Consider the following 13,677-nt stretch of genomic DNA (forward strand, 5'->3'; position numbering starts at 1 on the left):
CCTACCCTTTCAAAGGGAACCCCCACCACAGGTAGTGGAATAAGGGGTGCCTTTGGAGTGCCACCTGTCTTGCCACTGGCTTGACAGGTTTCACAGGAGTTGCAAAATTCTTTTGTGTCCTCTGACATTCTAGGCCAATGAAACAAGGGAACAAGTCTGTCCCAAGTTTTCATTTGTCCCAAATGTCCAGCTAGGGGAATGTCGTGGGCTAGAGTTAGGAGGAACTTTCTGTACTCCTGAGGAATCACTAACCTCCTGGCAGTTCCAGGTTTAGGATCCCTTGCTTCAGTGTACAAGAGATTGTCCTCCCAGTAAACTCTGTGAGAGTCACTGACATCCCCATTAGCTTGTTTGACAGCTTGCTGTCTTAGACCCTCTAGTGTGGGACAGGTCTGCTGTGCCACACTCAGCTCCTCCCTGGCAGGCCCCCCTTCACCCAAAAGCTCAGCAGTGTCTGCTTCCAGCTCCTCTGGTGTAGGTTCTGCACAGGGTGGGAATTCTTCTTCCTCAGAAGTAGAATCCACTGTAGAGGGAGGGATAGTAGGTAGTGCTTTACTTCTACTAGCCCTAGCTTTAGGGAGCACTTGGTCCATTGTTCCAGGATCCAAGTTACCCTGTCCTTTTTGCTTTTTGGCCTGAGCCCTGGTTAAAGCAAAAATATGCCCTGGGATGCCCAGCATTGCTGCATGGGCCTCCAACTCCACATCTGACCAAGCTGATGTCTCCAAATCATTTCCTAGTAGACAGTCTACAGGTAAATCTGAGGCTACCACAACTTTCTTTGGACCAGTAACCCCCCCAGTTGAGATTTACAACAGCCATGGGGTGGCTAAGTGTGTTGTTGTGAGCATTGGTTACTTGGTACTGGTGACCAAGTAGGTGTTGTTCAGGGTGGACCAGTTTCTCTATTACCATTGTAACACTGGCACCAGTGTCCCTGTAGGCCTGAACCTCAACACCATTTATTAGGGGTAGTTTCTTGTACTTATCCATGTTAAGGGGACAAGCAACTAAGGTGGCTAAATCAATAGTGTAGGAGGCTGGACTGGCTTGTAGTGAGTACCAAGGGGTACTTGCACCTTGCACCAGGCCCAGTTATCCCTTATTAGTGTATAGGGTGTCTAGCAGCTTAGGCTGATAGATAATGGTAGCTTAGCAGAGCAGCTTAGGCTGAACTAGGAGACGTGTGAAGCTACTACAGTACCACTTAGTGTCATATGCACAATATCATAAGAAAACACAATACACAGTTATACTAAAAATAAAGGTACTTTATTTTTATGACAATATGCCAAAGTATCTTAGAGTGTACCCTCAGTGAGAGGATAGGAAATATACACAAGATATATATACACAATAGCAAAAATATGCAGTATAGTCTTAGAAAACAGTGCAAACAATGTATAGTTACAATAGGATGCAATGGGGAAACATAGGGATAGGGGCAACACAAACCATACACTCCAAAAGTGGAATGCGAACCACGAATGGACCCCAAACCTATGTGACCTTGTAGAGGGTCGCTGGGACTATTAGAAAATAGTGAGAGTTAGAAAAATAACCCTCCCCAAGACCCTGAAAAGTGAGTGCAAAGTGCACTAAAGTTCCCCTAAGGACAAAGTAGTCGTGTTAGAGGAATAATGCAGGAAAGACACAAACCAGCAATGCAACAACTGTGGATTTCCAATCTAGGGTACCTGTGGAACAAGGGGACCAAGTCCAAAAGTCACAAGCAAGCCGGAGATGGGCAGATGCCCAGGAAATGCCAGCTGCGGGTGCAAAGAAGCTTCTACTGGACAGAAGAAGCTGAGGTTTCTGCAGGAACGAAAAGGGCTAGAGACTTCCCCTTTGGTGGACGGATCCCTCTCGCCTTGGAGAGTCGTGCAGAAGTGTTTTCTCGCCAAAAGGATGCCAACAAGCCTTGCTAGTCGCAAATCGTGCGTTTGGCGTTTTTGGACGCTGCTGGGGCCCAGGAGGGACCAGGAGGTCGCAAATTGGACCTGAAGAGAGAGGGGACGTCGAGCAAGACAAAGAGCCCTCACTGAAGCAGGTAGCACCCGGAAAAGTGCCAGAAACAGGCACTACGAGGATGCGTGAAACGGTGCTCGCCGAAGTTGCACAAAGGAGTCCCACGTCGCCGGAGACCAACTTAGAAAGTTGTGCAATGCAGGTTAGAGTGCCGTTGACCCAGGCTTGGCTGTGCACAAAGGATTTCCGCCGGAAGTGCACAGGGGCCGGAGTAGCTGCAAAGTCGCGGTTCCCAGCAATGCAGCCCAGCGAGGTGAGGCAAGGACTTACCTCCACCAAACTTGGACTGAAGAGTCACTGGACTGTGGGGGTCACTTGGACAGAGTTGCTGGATTCGAGGGACCTCGCTCGTTGTGCTGAGAGGAGACCCAAGGGACCGGTAATGCAGCTTTTTGGTGCCTGCGGTTGCAGGGGGAAGATTCCGTCGACCCACGGGAGATTTCTTCGGAGCTTCTGGTGCAGAGAGGAGGCAGGCTACCCCCACAGCATGCACAAGGAGGAAAACAGTCGAGAAGGCGGCAGGATCAGCGTTACAGAGTTGCAGTAGTCGTCTTTGCTACTATGTTGCAGGTTTGCAGGCTTCCAGCGCGGTCAGCAGTCGTTTCCTTATCAGAAGGTGAAGAGAGAGATGCAGAGGAACTCGGATGAGCTCTTGCATTCGTTATCTAAAGTTTCCCCAGAGGCAGAGACCCTAAATAGCCAGAAAAGAGGGTTTGGCTACCTAGGAGAGAGGATAGGCTACTAACACCTGAAGGAGCCTATCAGCAGGAGTCTCTGACGTCACCTGGTGGCACTGGCCACTCAGAGCAGTCCAGTGTGCCAGACGCACCTCTGTTTCCAAGATGGCAGAGGTCTGGAGCACACTGGAGGAGCTCTGGACACCTCCCAGGGGAGGTGCAGGTCAGGGGAGTGGTCACTCCCCTTTCCTTTGTCCAGTTTCGCGCCAGAGCAGGGCTAAGGGGTCCCCTGAACCGGTATAGACTGGCTTATGCAGAATTGGGCACATCTGTGCCCAACAAAGCATTTCCAGAGGCTGGGGGAGGCTACTCCTCCCCTGCCTTCACACCATTTTCCAAAGGGAGAGGGTGTCACACCCTCTCTCAGAGGAAGTTCTTTGTTCTGCCATCCTGGGCCAGGCCTGGCTGGACCCCAGGAGGGCAGATGCCTGTCTGAGGGGTTGGCAGCAGCAGCAGCTGCAGTGAAACCCCAGGAAGGGCAGTTTGGCAGTACCAGGGTCTGTGCTACAGACCACTGGGATCATGGGATTGTGCCAACTATGCCAGGATGGCATAGAGGGGGCAATTCCATGATCATAGACATGTTACATGGCCATATTCGGAGTTACCATTGTGAAGCTACATATAGGTAGTGACCTATATGTAGTGCACGCGTGTAATGGTGTCCCCGCACTCACAAAGTTCAGGGAATTGGCTCTGAACAATGTGGGGGCACCTTGGCTAGTGCAGGGTGCCCTCACACTAAGTAACTTTGCACCTAACCTTTACCAGGTAAAGGTTAGACATATAGGTGACTTATAAGTTACTTAAGTGCAGTGTAAAATGGCTGTGAAATAACGTGGACGTTATTTCACTCAGGCTGCAGTGGCAGGCCTGTGTAAGAATTGTCAGAGCTCCCTATGGGTGGCAAAAGAAATGCTGCAGCCCATAGGGATCTCCTGGAACCCCAATACCCTGGGTACCTCAGTACCATATACTAGGGAATTATAAGGGTGTTCCAGTAAGCCAATGTAAATTGGTAAAATTGGTCACTAGCCTGTTAGTGACAATTTGGAAAGAAATGAGAGAGCATAACCACTGAGGTTCTGATTAGCAGAGCCTCAGTGAGACAGTTAGTCACTACACAGGTAACACATTCAGGCACACTTATGAGCACTGGGGCCCTGGGTTACCAGGGTCCCAGTGACACATACAACTAAAACAACATATATACAGTGAAAAATGGGGGTAACATGCCAGGCAAGATGGTACTTTCCTACACAACCCCCCCCCCAAACGAAGGACAATAAGACTAGCCATGACCTGATGAGTCTTCATTGTCTAAGTGGAAATATCTGGAGAGTCCATCTGCATTGGAGTGGCTACTCCCAGGTCTATGTTCCACTGTATAGTCCATTCCCTGTAGGGATATGGACCACCTCAACAATTTAGGATTTTCACCTTTCATTTGTTTTAGCCAAAGTAGAGGTTTGTGGTCTGTCTGAACAATGAAGTGAGTGCCAAACAGGTATGGCCTCAACTTCTTCAGAGCCCAGACCACAGCAAAGGCCTCCCTCTCAATGGCAGACCAACGCTTTTCTCTAGGGGTCAACCTTCTACTAATAAAAGCAACAGGTTGATCCTGGCCCTCAGAATTAAGTTGTGATAGGACTGCCCCTACTCCTAATTCAGATGCATCAGTTTGGACATAGAATTTTTTAGAGTAACAAGGGCTTTTCAGGACAGGTGCAGAGCACATGGCCTGCTTCAGCTCCTCAAAAGCTTTCTGACAGTTTGCTGTCCATAATACCTTTTTAGGCATTTTCTTGGATGTGAGGTCATTAAGAGGGGCTGCAATGGAGCCATAGTTCTTAATGAACCTCCTGTAATACCCAGTGAGGCCTAGGAAGGCTCTCACCTGAGTCTGAGTGGTAGGGGGAACCCAATCAATAATAGTTTGGATTTTCCCCTGAAGTGGTGCAATCTGTTCCCCACCAACAAGGTGTCCCAGATAAACCACCTTACCCTGCCCTATCTGGCACTTTGAAGCCTTGATAGTGAGGCCTGCCTTTTGCAGGGCCTCCAAAACTTTCCATAGGTGGACCAGGTGATCATCCCAGCTGGAGCTAAAGACAGCTATATCGTCCAGATATGCTGCACTGAAAGCTTCCAGCCCTTGCAGGACTGTGTTCACCAACCTCTGAAAAGTGGCAGGTGCATTTTTCAAACCAAAAGGCATTACAGTAATCTGGTAATGTCCTCCAATGGTAGAAAATGCAGTCTTAGGTTTAGCATCTTCTGACAATTTGATCTGCCAATACCCTGCAGTCAAATCAAAAGTGCTTAGATACTTGGCAGATGCCAGTGTATCTATGAGCTCATCTGCCCTGGGTATAGGGTGAGCATCAGTTTTGGTTACCAAGTTGAGACCTCTATAGTCTACACAAAACCGCATTTCCTTCTTTCCATCTTTGGAATGGGGTTTTGGTACCAGTACCACAGGAGAAGCCCATGGACTGTCAGAGTGCTCAACCACTCCTAGTTCTAACATTTTCTGGACCTCTTGCTTTATGCAGTCCCTGACATGGTCAGGCTGCCTATAGATCTTACTTTTGACAGGTAAACTGTCTCCAGTATCTATAGTGTGCTCACACCAAGAAGTGGTACCTGGCACAGTACAGAAGAGTTCAGAGAATTGATCTAGGAGATTTATGCAATTATCTTTCTGCTCAGCAGTAAGACAATCAGCCAAAACTACACCTTCCACAAGAGCATCTTGTTCTGTGGAAGAGAAGAGATCAGGTAGAGGATCACTGTCTTCTTCCTGTCCCTCATCAGTTGCCATGAGGAGGGTGAGATCAGCCCTGTCATAGTAGGGTTTCAGGCGGTTGACATGGAGCACCCTAAGGGGACTCCTGGCAGTGCCTAAGTCAACTAAATAGGTGACTTCTCCCTTCTTTTCAACAATTGTGTGGGGACCACTCCATTTATCTTGGAGTGCTCTTGGGGCCACAGGCTCCAAGACCCACACTTTCTGCCCTGGTTGGTACTGAACCAAAACAGCCTTCTGATCATGCCATTGCTTCTGGAGCTCTTGGCTGGCCTGAAGGTTTTTACTGGCCTTTTTCATGTACTCAGCCATCCTTGATCTGAGGCCAAGTACATAATCCACAATATCCTGCTTAGGAGCTTTTAAAGGTTGTTCCCAACCCTCCTTTACAAGTGTGAGTGGACCCCTAACAGGGTGTCCAAAAAGAAGTTCAAAGGGGCTGAAGCCCACTCCTTTCTGGGGTACCTCCCTGTAGGCAAAAAGGAGGCATGGTAGAAGGATATCCCATCTCCTGCGGAGTTTTTCAGGGAGACCCATAATCATGCCTTTGAGAGTTTTATTAAATCTCTCCACCAGTCCATTTGTTTGTGGATGATAGGGTGTTGTGAACTTGTACGTTACACCACACTCCTTCCACATGGCCTTTAAGTATGCAGACATGAAATTGCTTCCCCTGTCTGATACCACCTCCTTTGGGAAGCCCACCCTGGAAAATATTCCCAGGAGGGCCTTTGCCACTGCAGGTGCTGTAGTGGTCCTTAAAGGAATAGCTTCAGGATATCTTGTGGCATGGTCCACTACCACCAAGATAAACCTATTGCCTGAAGCAGTAGGAGGGTCAAGGGGGCCAACTATGTCAACCCCTACCCTTTCAAAGGGAACCCCAACCACAGGCAGTGGAATAAGGGGTGCCTTTGGGGTGCCACCTGTCTTGCCACTGGCTTGACAGGTTTCACAGGACTTACAAAATTCCTTTGTGTCCTCAGACATCCTAGGCCAATGAAACAGGGGAACAAGCCTGTCCCAAGTTTTCATTTGTCCTAGGTGCCCAGCTAAGGGAATGTCATGTGCCAGTGTTAGGAGGAACTTTCTGTACTCCTGAGGAATCACTAATCTCCTGGCAGCTCCAGGTTTAGGATCCCTATGCTCAGTGTACAAGAGGTTGTCCTCCCAGTAAACTCTGTGAGAGTCACTGACATCCCCATTAGCCTGTTTGACAGCTTGCTGTCTGAGACCCTCTAATGTGGGACAGGTTTGCTGTGCCACACTCAGCTCCTCTCTGGCAGGCCCCCCTTCACCCAAAAGCTCAGCAGTGTCTGCTTCCAGCTCCTCTGGTGTAGGTTCTGCACAGGGAGGGAATTCTTCTTCCTCAGAAGTAGAATCCACTGTAGAGGGAGGGATAGTAGGAAGTGGTTTGCTTCTACTACCCCTAGCTTTAGGGAGCACTTGGTCCATTGTTCCAGGATCCAAGCTTCCCTGTCCTTTTTGCTTTTTGGCCTGAGCCCTTGTCAAAGCAAAAATATGCCCTGGGATGCCCAGCATTGCTGCATGGGCCTCCAACTCCACATCTGACCAAGCTGATGTCTCCAAATCATTCCCTAGTAGACAGTCTACAGGTAATTCTGAAGCTACCACAACTTTCTTTGGACCAGTTACCCCCCCCCAGTTGAGATTTACAACAGCCATGGGGTGGCTTTGTGTTATGTTGTGAGCATCGGTTACTTGGTACTGGTGTCCAAGTATGTGTTGTTCAGGGTGCACCATTTTCTCAATCACCATTGTGACACTGGCACCTGTGTCCCTGTAGGCCTGGACCTCAACACCATTTATTAGGGGTAGTTGCTTGTACTTCTCCAAGTTATGGGGGCAAGCAACCAAAGTGGCTAAATCAATAGCCCCTTCAGAGACTAAAGTAGCCTCTGTGGTCTCCCTAATCAGACCTACCCCAACTAAGTTACCAATAGTGAGCCCAGCTACTCCCTTGGATTGGCTATTAGTAGGTTTGCTCCCACCACCACTGCTATTAGTAGGGACACTACTGTAGGTGTAGCAGTAGGGGTTGTAGTGGTAGGAGCAGTGGTGCCTTTCTTTGGACAACTGGGATCTGTTGTCCAATGGCCTTTTATTTTACATAAATAGCACCATGGTTTCTTTTCCTTGTTCTGATTAAAGGAGGATTTGGACCCACCACCCCCACCAGAGTGTTTTTGTGGGCCTGATGAAGACTCATTTTTAGATTTGTCCCCACCCTTGTCAGAAGACTTACCATCCTTCTTTTTGTTGCCATCTTTGTCACCCCCTGTATGAACTTTTCTGTTCACTCTTGTTCTGACCCATTTGTCTGCCTTCTTTCCCAATTCTTGGGGAGAGGTCAGATCAGAGTCCACCAAGTACTGGTGCAACAAATCAGACACACAATTATTAAGAATATGCTCTCTCAGGATTAAGTTATACAGGCTGTCATAATCAGTAACTTTACTGCCATGTAACCACCCCTCCAAGGCCTTCACTGAATGGTCAATGAAATCAAACCAGTCTTGTGAAGACTCCTTTTTGGTCTCTCTGAACTTTATCCTGTACTGTTCAGTGGTTAAGCCATAACCATCCAGGAGTGCATTCTTAAGAACTTGGAAATTATTAGCATCATTTTCTTTCACAGTAAGGAGCCTATCCCTACCTTTTCCACTAAATGATAGCCATAGGATAGCAGCCCACTGCCTTTGAGGGACATCCTGTACAACACAGGCCCTCTCAAGTGCAGCAAACCACTTGTTAATGTCATCCCCCTCCTTATAAGGGGGAACTATCTTGTGCAGATTCCTGGAATCATGCTCTTTTGCAGGATGACTATGGGGAATACTGCTGCTGCCACCATGGGTATCTAAACCCAACTTCTGTCTTTCCTTCTCTAATTCAAAAGACTGTCTATCCAAATCCAGCTGTTGCTTTTTAAGCTTCAGTCTGGTTTGTTCCACCCTCAACTTATTGAGTTCCCTCTCTAACATTCTGTCATCAGGGTTGGTGGGAGGGACATTCCTAGAAACAGAGGTATGATGGGAATGATCAGAAGGAGACCTGTCCCTTACAGAAGCCACCCTAACAGCTTGGCTGACAGAAACATTACTACCAGTATGGTGAGAATAAATGCTTTTGCTATGATGTGAGACAACACTATTTGTATGGTGTGGCTCATCATCATTACCAACTATGCTAGACTGTCTAGTAATGGGCAGGCTAGGAAGTTTCTTTCCTGAATCTTTTCCTGGGGGAGTCCCTGAATCAGATTGGGAACTATTAGGTACTTTTTCAACAGATGAGGCACCTATGGCCTTATCTTGTTCTCTAAGCATGTTAAGTAACAGTTCCAAGGAAGGATTTTTCCCTACACTCAAACCTCTCTCTATACAGAGACTCCTTGCTCTTTTCCAGCTAAGGTTGTCATATGCAAGTTTGGACAGATCAACATTTTGGCCTGTGCCAGACATTTTTTAGAGAGAGTTAAAGTGATAGAAAAAGAGAAAAAAGTTTTCAGAACTTTTTGGAAAGACAGAAAAAAACTTTTTAAACTTTTAAGAACTTTTTGAAAGTTTAGGAGTACTTTTCAGCACTTAGAAAAGAGTGAAAAGAGGAAATGCAAAACTTTTTGGCTATGTGTATATACACTGACCTTGTTTTGTATATTTTTCTCTTATGAAAAGTACAATGACAAGAGTGGTAAGTAGTCTCAAGCACTTATCCCACCACTGCACAACCAATGTAGGAGGCTGGACTGGCTTGTAGTGAGTACCAAGGGGTACTTGCACCTTGCACCAGGCCCAGTTATCCCTTATTAGTGTATAGGGTGTCTAGCAGCTTAGGCTGATAGATAATGGTAGCTTAGCAGAGCAGCTTAGGCTGAACTAGGAGACGTGTGAAGCTACTACAGTACCACTTAGTGTCATATGCACAATATCATAAGAAAACACAATACACAGTTATACTAAAAATAAAGGTACTTTATTTTTATGACAATATGCCAAAGTATCTTAGAGTGTACCCTCAGTGAGAGGATAGCAAATATACACAAGATATATGTACACAATACCAAAATATGCAGTAATAGTATTAGAAAACAGTGCAAACAATGTATAGTTACAATAGGATGCAATGGGAACACATAGGGATAGGGGCAACACAAACCATATACTCCAAAAGTGGAATGCGAACCACGAATGGACCCCAAACCTATGTGACCTTGTAGAGGGTCGCTGGGACTATTAGAAAATAGCAAGGGTTAGAAAAATAGCCCACCCCAAGACCCTGAAAAGTGAGTGCAAAGTGCACTAAAGTTCCCCAAAGGACATAGAAGTCGTGATAGGGGAATTCTGCAGGAAAGACACAAACCAGCAATGCAACAACGATGGATTTCCAGTCGAGGGTACCTGTGGAACAAGGGGACCAAGTCCAAAAGTCACAAGCAAGTCGAAGATGGGCAGATGCCCAGGAAATGCCAGCTGTGGGTGCAAAGAAGCTGCTACTGGACAGTAGAAGCTGAAGGTTCTGCAGGAACGACAAGGGCTAGAGACTTCCCCTTTGGAGGATGGATCCCCCACGCCGTGGAGAGTCGTGCAGAAGTCTTTGCCTGAAGAAAGACCGCCAACAAGCCTTGCTAGCTGCAAATCGTGCGGTTAGGGTTTTTGGATGCTGCTGTGGCCCAGGAGGGACCAGGATGTCGCCAATTGCGTCTGGGGACAGAGGGGGCGTCGAGCAAGACAAGGAGCCCTCTCAGAAGCGGGCAGCACCCGCAGAAGTGCCGGACCAGGCACTACGAAGTGGAGTGAAACGGTGGTCACCCGAAGTTGCACAAAGGAGTCCCATGCCGCCGGAGGACAACTTAGGAGGCCGTGCAATGCAGGTTAGAGTGCCGTGGACCCAGGCTGGACTGTGCACAAAGGATTTCTGCCGGAAGTGCACGGAGGCCGGAGTAGCTGCAAAAGTCGCGGTTCCCAGCAATGCAGTCTGGCGTGGGGAGGCAAGGACTTACCTCCACCAAACTTGGACTGAAGAGTCGCTGGACTGTGGGAGTCACTTGGACAGAGTTGCTGGATTCAAGGGACCTCGCTCGTCGTGCTGAGAGGAGACCCAGGGTACCGGAGATGCAGTTCTTTGGTGCCTGCGGTTGCGGGGGGACGATTCCGTCGACCCACGGGAGATTTCTTCGGAGCTTCTAGTGCAGAGAGGAGGCAGACTACCCCCACAGCATGCACCACCAGGAAAGCAGTCGAGAAGGCGGCTGGATCAGCGTTACTGAGTTGCAGTAGTCGTCTTTGCTACTTTGTTGCAGTTTTGCAGGCTTCCAGCGCGGTCAGCAGTCGATTCCTTGGCAGAAGGTGAAGAGAGAGATGCAGAGGAACTCGGATGAGCTCTTGCATTCGTTATCTAAGGAATCCCCAAAGACAGAGACCCTAAATAGCCAGAAAAGAGGGTTTGGCTACTTAGGAGAGAGGATAGGCTAGCAACACCTGAAGGAGCCTATCAGAAGGAGTCTCTGACGTCACCTGCTGGCACTGGCCACTCAGAGCAGTCCAGTGTGCCAGCAGCACCTCTGTTTCCAAGATGGCAGAGGTCTGGAGCACACTGGAGGAGCTCTGGGCACCTCCCAGGGGAGGTGCAGGTCAGAGGAGTGGTCCCTCCCCTTTCCTTTGTCCAGTTTCGCGCCAGAGCAGGGCTGAGGGGTCCCTGAACCGGTGTAGACTGGCTTATGCAGAAATGGGCACCATGTGTGCCCATGAAAGCATTTCCAGAGGCTGGGGGAGGCTACTCCTCCCCTGCCTTCACACCATTTTCCAAAGGGAGAGGGTGTAACACCCTCTCTCAGAGGAAGTCCTTTGTTCTGCCATCCTAGGCCAAGCCTGGCTGGACCCCAGGAGGGCAGAAACCTGTCTGAGGGGTTGGCAGCAGCAGCAGCTGCAGTGAAACCCCGGGAAAGGCAGTTTGGCAGTACCCAGGTCTGAGCTACAGACCTGTGGGATCATGGGATTGTGCCAACTATGCCAGGATGGCATAGAGGGGGCAATTCCATGATCATAGACATGTTACATGGCCATATTCGGAGTTACCATTGTGAAGCTACATATAGGTAGTGACCTATATGTAGTGCACGCGTGTAATGGTGTCCCCGCACTCACAAAGTCCGGGGAATTGGCCCTGAACAATGTGGGGGCACCTTGGCTAGTGCCAGGGTGCCCACACACTAAGTAACTTAGCACCCAACCTTTACCAGGTAAAGGTTAGACATATAGGTGACTTATAAGTTACTTAAGTGCAGTGTAAAATGGCTGTGAAATAACGTGGACGTTATTTCACTCAGGCTGCAGTGGCAGGCCTGTGTAAGAATTGTCAGAGCTCCCTATGGGTGGCAAAAGAAATGCTGCAGCCCATAGGGATCTCCTGGAACCCCAATACCCTGGGTACCTCAGTACCATATACTAGGGAATTATAAGGGTGTTCCAGTATGCCAATGTAAATTGGTAAAATTGGTCACTAGCCTGTTAGTGACAATTTGAAAGAAATGAGAGAGCATAACCACTGAGGTTCTGATTAGCAGAGCCTCAGTGAGACAGTTAGTCATAACACAGGTAACACATTCAGGCACACTTATGAGCACTGAGGCCCTGGCTGGCAGGGTCCCAGTGACACATACAACTAAAACAACATATATACAGTGAAAAATGGGGGTAACATGCCAGGCAAGATGGTACTTTCCTACACCCACTCTACCATCCTGGGGAGTGCAAAGCCACAGTCTCTCAAGTATCTACAGTGGGTGGGTTGCCCACTCTACCATCCTGGGGAGTGCAAAGTCACATTCTCTCTAGTCTCTACAGTGGGTGGGTTGCCCACTGGACCATCCTGGGGAGTGCAAAGCCACAGTCTCAGAAGTCTCTACAGTGGGTGGGTTGCCCACTGTACCATCCTGGGGAGTGCAAAGCCACAGTCTCTCAAGTAGATGCAGGTCTCTACTGGTACTGGGGGGGACTGGTGCCCAGACTAGATGAGTCTCCCCGTGAAAGTTCCTGTCCTGTCACTGTCCCAGCTGCACATGGGATAAGGATGCCTGATGTGGCGGTCCATTCATGCCTACCTGGTGCTTGCCCTGTTCAGCGGTGCTTTGCCATGGCGGTCTTTGCCCTGTTCAGCGGTGCTTTGACATGGCGGTTCCGGACTGTTCAGCGGTGCTTTGCCATGGCGTCTTTGCCCTGTTCAGCAGTGCTTTGCCATGGCGGTCTTTGCCCTGTTCAGCAGTGCTTTGACATGGCAGTCTTTGCCCTGTTCAGCGGTGCTTTGACATGGCGGTCTTTGCCCTGTTCAACGGTGCTTTGCCATGGCGGTCTTTGCCCTGTTCAGCTGTGCTTTGACATGGCGGTCTTTACCCTGTTCAGCGGTGCTTTGACATGGCGGTCTTTGCCCTGTTCAGCGGTGCTTTGGCATGGCGGTCTTTGCCCTGTTCAGCGGTGCTTTGACATGGCGGTCTTTGCCCTGTTCAGCGGTGCTTTGCCATGGCAGTCTTTGCCCTGTTCAGCGGTGCTTTGACATGGTGGTCCGGGCTGTTCAGCGGTGCTTTGCCTTGGCGGTCTTTTCCCTGTTCCACAGTGCTTTGCCATGGCGGTCTTTGCCCTGTTCAGCGGTGCTTTGACATGGCGGTCTTTGCCCTGTTCAGCGGTGCTCTGACATGGCGGTATTTGCCTTGTTCAGCGGTATTTTGCCATGGCGGTCTTTGCCCTGTACAGCGGTGCTTTGACATGGCAGTCTTTGCCCTGTTCAGCGATGCTTTGCCATGGCGGTCTTTGCCCTGTTCAGCGGTGCTTTGACATAGCGGTCTTTGCCCTGTTCAGCGGTGCTTTGACATGGCGGTTCTGATACGGACATTGGTGTGTGGCATGACGTTCTCTACACTGGGCATTGGTGTGTGGCATGACGTTCTCTACACTGAACAATGGTGTGTGGCATGATGTTCCATCATTGCCCAGCGGGGCTGTGGCAGCCGGGCCCCTCCAGGGCACTGACTCCGGCGGTGGTCTCCTGACCAGTGACGATACTTGGGCCCTCCTGGGCTGTGACTCC

The sequence above is a fragment of the Pleurodeles waltl genome, chromosome 11 (genome assembly GCF_031143425.1).
Source record: "Pleurodeles waltl isolate 20211129_DDA chromosome 11, aPleWal1.hap1.20221129, whole genome shotgun sequence".
NCBI classification, from domain to species: domain Eukaryota; kingdom Metazoa; phylum Chordata; class Amphibia; order Caudata; family Salamandridae; genus Pleurodeles; species Pleurodeles waltl.